The following is a 7,330-nucleotide window of genomic DNA, read 5'->3' as shown; positions in this document are numbered from 1 at the left end:
ATTTCTTTTTGGTGTGAAATTTGGGATTTTGTTTTTGTATCAAGGTTAAATTATTAAAAAAATATATATGTTTCGATAGAATTAATCAAGTTTATAAGTACCAATAAATTAAAAAATTTATTCTTTTTTCTAAATATATTAAAATCATTTGTTTCAAAAAAAATAAGGGATAACACACTCCAATTTCCAAAATCTTAGTTAATATTTATTTTATTTTTGTTACTATTACATATACTTAGCAAATTATTTTATATATATATTTCAACAATCAAGCACTAAACTCCAAGCATTTATATTACTTAGATCCAAAAAAATGTATAGATTTATAGGTTAAGGTAAAACTTAGGTTTTGTTCTTTTTTTTATTAAAAAAGAGCTTCATTAAACTTAAACTTAAAATTAGAGACTGGCTCCAACAAATAAAATGGAACGCGGTAGCAACATATTTTAATAAAACATGAGCTGCTTTGTTAGCATTTTTAAAAATATAATTGAGACTGAAATTTAATTGCTTTTGTAATAAATTTTTGCAATCCTCAAACACAACATTAAATTTAGAAATATTAGTGCACGGCTTAAACATTCCATCAACAACAATCTTTGCATCTAATTTTATACCCACATCATGCATACCTCTATACATAGTTTTAAAACTCGGCCCCAGCCTGGCTGGTCGACCCAGGATCCGGCAGGGCCCGGGGCTGAAATCGGGTCGGGTTGAAGAAAAAACAGGGGAAGAAAAAACCCGGTATGACCCGGTTGACCCGGCCAAAAACTCGGTTGCAGCCCGTTGACTTGTGTTTTTTTACTAAAACAACTTTGTTTTGATTTTTTTAAAATAATTGACCCGGTCAAAACCAGTAACTCGGGCCTTGAACCGAGCTGGACACCGGGCCGGGTCTAAAAACTATGCCTCTATAGATCAAGAACTCTAAGACACCCTTGAGCCTCGGTGGTTCAACCATTGTTGGAGAGAAAGAACCTAAAACCTTCTAGCAACCACATAACTCCACAAGTTCTTTGTTATTTCGCATGATAAAGTCAACCCTCTGTTGCACCTTTTCAAGTTTAGATACTTGCATCCACATTGCACTTCACAAAGCCTACAGCAGGTTTAACCCATCTGTGATTAGGATGATGAACTGAGCTTAACCTTTTTGAGGCTTGTCGAGCAGTCTTCCATTGTTGCCAATTTTTATCTCATGTTTAACTAGCCAGTTCGCACTAGACACATACTCATTCCAAATCTACACATTCATTTGACTCTAGATCGCCCATACAGACACAACCAACTTTGACAACTACTCCTCATCTAATAGTTGAACTAAATTGAAAAAACAGTGACCAAATTCACGATAAAACATCAGTAACAAAGTCACAATCAAGAAATAGTTGCTTCCTTATTTTGCCTGATGTAATACAAAAAATACAACAATTATGAACCTCAACTCCTTTTTGTGACAGCCTAGATCTAGGAGGCAAACAATCATGACATATTCTCCAAATAAAATACTTAATCTTAGGTGGTATCCTAAGATTCCAAAGTTTCATTCATACATCTGGTACTGCTTCCCCCAAATTAGGAACCTCAACCTCAATGGCCACCTTATAGGCCGACTTCACACTAAAAATCATTTCCTTATTGAAGTGTCAAATAATCTTATCATTTACATTTCTATTGGATAGAGAAATAGCTTGTATAACGAGTTCATCCTTTGGCTTAAATAGTAAGTTAATCATTTGCAGATCCTAATCAAAACCAATATCCGAAATAAGATCACGAACACGTAAAGATTCTAGCCCTTTTATTATAGGTGTTTCAACGAATCCATTTGCATCATACATTAACCATACATCAAACTAAACTTTAACATTATTACCCCTACTAACCCGTCATCTACTACATTTCCTAATCACTTCTTGCGAGTTATGGATGTTTCGCTAAACAAAACTAGGTATATGCCTCAAACTAGCATTCATAAAGTCCATTTTAGGGAAGCATGTTACTTTAAGAATCCTCATCACTAACGAATGAGGTTCAACAATTAATTTCCATCCTAACTTACCAAGAAGAGCCAAGTTAAAGCAATGTAAATTCTTAAAACCAAGACCGTCATCTTCTTTCCTTTTACACAATCTGTCTCATCTCTATCAAATTATCCCACAACCATTTCTTTGATCACTACCCCACCAATAGTTATAGGTCATTTTTTACAACTCATCACATAAAGAAACAGGCAACAAGAAAACACTCATAATATATATTGGTAAAGCTTGAGCCACTGAGTTAGTCAACATAGTTTTTCCAGCCTAGACAATAATCTACCTCTCCACCCATGAACTTTCTTTCATATTCGATATCTCAAGTAAGCAAATATTATGTTTGTTACATTCAATAAAAAAGAGCAAACCCAGATATTTTTCATGATTCAAAACAGAAAACATATGGAGAAGACGTGAAATATGTTGTTTGCATGGTTCCTTGACATTCTTGCTAAAATAGATTCTTGATTTCTAGAAATTAACACGCTACCCAGAAATTAGCTCATATTGGTGCAACAATTATTTCACAACATAAATATCCTGAAGTTGCGGCCTTAAAGAGGAAAAAGTTGTCATATGTAATGAGTAAGTGCAAAACTAATGGAGCACCTCTAGCAACCTTGCAACCGTGAATTAATTGTTGTTATTCAACCCTATAAAATAGTGTTGAAAGCCCTTCAATACATAAAATAAACAAATAAGGCGAGAGAGAATCCCCGTGTATGGTTGTATAGGACCAACTTCACTACCATTAAAACACACAAAACATCTCAATGTAATGACACATAACATTATTAAGTCCACCCAATCAACCACAAATCCTAACTTTAACATAATAGTATGCAAGAAATTCCAATGAATCCAATCATAAGCCTTGCTGATATATGTTTTTAAAGCTACCCACCCACGATTCCCTTGATTGTGGCTTTTCATGAAATGAATGGTCTTAAATGTAATCACTACATTATCTGTAATGACTGTTTGTGGCACGAATACTGCTTAATTCAAATAGATAATGAAAGTTAGAATCTCTTTCATCCTACTAGCTAGGACTTTAGATATTAATTTATATAATACATTACAAATAGGAATAGGTCTAAGTTCCTTCATACTTTATGGATTATCACACTTAGGAATTAGGACCACGAAAGTGTTAGATAGAGTTACAGGGAATTCCTTTTTAATTAACCAACTTCAACAAGCATTACATATATCAGAACCAACTAAAGATCAAAAGTTCTGAAAAAACTTTTGGGTGATCCATCTAGACCTGGGGATTTATCTAGAGCCATTTGAAATATTGTTATTTTGAACTCATCATCTTGAAAAGGGGCAAGTAAGGAATCATTCATACCCGAGGTAACACACGGTATTACATAATCTAGAAGATAAGGATCCCATTCGAGATTATCTGCTAACAACTTTGTGAAGTAATCGTGGATTAGATTGTGCATTCCTTTATCATCCTCCAAAATAGTTCATTCTTCATCCACTAATCTAGTTACTTTGTTCATTCATTTTCTACTTGATGTAACCGAGTGAAAATACTTGGTGTGCATATCACAATCTGTCAGCCAAAAAGACTTAGCTTGTTGCCTCCAATAATCATCTTTCAGAGCCAATAGTTTAGCCAGCCTTTCTCTACAAGATGCATACTCTAACACAGACTGATTATCCTATAGCAATCAAAGTGCATCAAGTTTACTATAAAAAGCTGAAATTTCTTTTTTGAAATTCTTACCCAAATTATTTCCCCGCTCTAAAACCTGACTCACACAAAATTAGAACTTGTTTGTGAGATCCCGGTCATATGTAATGTCCCAAGAATAATTCAAGAGTTGTTTCAAATCTGGTTCCCTAAACCAAGTATTTTCAAATCGAAACCTGTTGTGCTTTAAAAAAAAATTATTGCTTCCTTACCACTAGCAAGATTAGATCATAGTCAAATGAGGAGCATGTAAAATTGTAAAGTTTAGCGTTGTCAGAGTAAGAAAGTCAATTATCCATGCACATAGCTCTATCTAGCCTCTCATAAACCCATATATTTGTTCCACACCCCTTCCCCCAAGTGTAAGGATACCCAATTAAGGGCAGGTCCCTCGATTTACAATCCATAATTGCTTCTCTAAAACCCAGTATAAAGCATTTAGGTGAGGATAACTCCTTGTTTTATCCTCAACCCATAACAAGTCATTATAATCCCCAATACAAACCCAGGGAAGAGTTGATCGACAACTCAATGCTCGTAGCAAATTCCAAGACTCCCTCCTTTTGTGTCTTTCGGGAAAGCCATAGAAACATGTAAATCTCCATTTGAATTTATCCACTCCTACCACAGACATATCCATATGATTATTAGAATAACCTAATAAAGAAACCAACTCTAAATTCTTCCAAAACACAGCTAAACCTCTTCCTCTACCCATTCTATCCACCATAAAACACCAATCATATTTAATATCAACACGTAAACTATCAATTCTATTAGCATCAACCAAATTTTCTGAAAGAAAAATAATATTTGACTTTGTTTAGAACACTAGCTCCTTAAAAGCTTGAACTGCACGAGGATTGCATAGCCCTCTACAATTCCAGCTTAAGTAACTCATAATTCATGGCAGGCCCACTCAACAAGCTTTGTCAGTATCATAGAAACATGGTCTGGACCCTCAATCCTCTCGTATATGAAAAAAAGCCTAGCCGAAAACCCATGAGTTTCCAAATTCATACACACAACCCCACCTTCTTTCAAGCTCATAAGCCTTTTTTTTCTTTCATCCACTGGTTGTAAGCCCATGTCCTTCAACTCATCCATCACGACAATCTTTTCAAAACCCAAATCTTGTTCCATTTTAGTTCTAAAAAAAAGCAATGATTAATTTTCAAAGAATCAATTATTTATAAATTTTAAATCATTATATTAATTTTAGGATCAATGTATTAGGAATAATTAATTTTCAAAATTTATGTTTTAAAATTTAATTTTATTAATTTATAATTACTATTTAGAGTTTATTTTTTTCTATTTATTATGATTAATTGCAATTAGATAATAACTAACTAATTTCTCAATAGAAAATTATTGAAAATAACTAAATATATGTATCTTAAGTTGTTGTATTCTACATGATTATAAAGAAGTTGATTAAGAAATTAAATATTACAATTTAAAGGAGATTTACTAATATGATCTATAAAATGTCCCCACAATCCAATCACTACAAAATATCTCTTGCGTGAATAAAAGTTTTTTAACCTATTGCCCCCGCTCATAAGAAATCCTACCTTCCGCACTGCAGCTATGTGACGTGGCTAGTGTTTTGTGTAACAGTCATGTAGCATTATAGCTCTCTGCATTACCTAAAAACAAAGAAATAATATTAGAGCATAAAAAAAAAACACTAAAAAATATCATATTCTTTTAAATATATTTTTAAAATACAATTTCAAAAATAAAAATAAACTGCACCGAAAGAACATAAATTATTGTTGGATTTTTTCAGTGATTAGTGGAAACAAATCAGGGAAGTGTTCAGAAAGCTTGCATTATAAGTATGAACGGTTAGAGAAATTCTCCAGCAGAACAATCCACCGACCATCAAATCAGCTGGCCCACCCAGGGCACGAAGGTATTTATCCAGATCTCTAATCAGAAAACATTCACGTGTCCTTCACAAGGGACACCATAACTTTTGGTCTAGGTTTAAAAAAGACATTGCCTGAAGAGTTGAAAACTTCGCTATAATTTCAATCAATCACGTGGGTTCGGGTCTTTTTCAGTTTATTCATGTCGCTTCCAAATTGCCTTGTCCGAAAGGGAAAAAATTACCCCTTCCCCGTATTAATTGCTGTCGTGGAGGCCAGCATCAACATTAAATCATATAATTTTACATTTCAATATATATTCAAAATCATTTAACGATTTTAATATCGATTTTACAGCAATTCAAAATTTTCAATTATTATGCTTATCATTATATATTCTTTTGTTTAGGTAGCATGAGCTCCATGAGCGCTTATATCCATAATTTTTTTAATCAATAATATAAGAATAAAAAAAATATAATCTTGCTTAAACTCTTTTTGAAAAATAAAAAATTATTTGTTATAAGACAGAACATTAAAAAAATATTATTTTATAGGTATGTTTTTATGGACAAAAGTGAGAGGCTATAATTTGAAGTTTGATTTACCATGTGCTTATGTCTAAATACTATAGTTTTTTAAACAAGTTTACAATATTACGATTTCTATATAGAAAATTTCATAATTTTGTCTAAGATATAATGTAGCAAGACACCAAACTCCAAGATTAAAAAAAAGTCATACTTTGAATTGTTTGATTTCTTTGTTTTAGTTCATAAAAAATCCGTAATTTCTTACTGATTAATTCACTTGTTGAGATTCATGGTGTGTAACAAACAATATCTAAAACTTATTAAAGTATAAGGATGTCTAAAATAAAACATAATAATATCTAAAAGTGTTGTATTATTCATCAAAGAAAAATACATCAAATAAGTCAAAACACTACAAATGATCATGTATTTAGAGGGAGTATTAGAACTAATATTAGCAAACAAAGAAGCATAGTTGTGAAGATATAGATATTTTCGATGTTTTTTCTTTGATGCGGAGTCTTATCAATCACTTTCAAATTTTTTTCTTGAATCTTACATGGTAGGGTTTTATCATACAAGAACAAGTATACCACATCTTTAATGATAAAATTACTTATAATTTTACAATATATTTATATAATTCAAGTTTACATTGTGTTTTTTTTGTCATGTCAAAAAAATATTTTTAAGGACGCTGGCCAACATTTCTTCAACATAAAAAAAAACATCACCTTTATTGCGTGTATTTGAAAAATGAGATATGAAATGTTATTTGTGTAATTAATTAATTGTAAAATAACATGTAATTTCTGTTTTAAGATAAAATAAAATAGCTTTGTCATAGAATATATGTTTATTTTATATATCTCTATTTATTTAAAGAAAAAAACATCACCTTTATTGCGTGTATTTGAAAAATGAGATATGAAATGTTATTTGTGTACTTAATTGTAAAATAACATGTAATTTCAAGATAAAATAAAATAGCTTTGTCATAGAATATATGTTTATTTTATATATCTCTATTTATTTAAAGAGATACTTTTTTTTAATCTCTTACGTATTTATTATTTATTATTTTTGTTTGAAATATTAACTAAACATGATCAAAGAATTGTGGTTGTATTGATCAAATAGCTATCAATAATGCGGTGGCCATAAGCCTTT

This window comes from Populus trichocarpa, chromosome 6 (genome assembly GCF_000002775.5).
Source record: "Populus trichocarpa isolate Nisqually-1 chromosome 6, P.trichocarpa_v4.1, whole genome shotgun sequence".
Lineage (NCBI taxonomy): Eukaryota > Viridiplantae > Streptophyta > Magnoliopsida > Malpighiales > Salicaceae > Populus > Populus trichocarpa.
Note: the sequence above shows the minus strand (reverse complement) of the source record.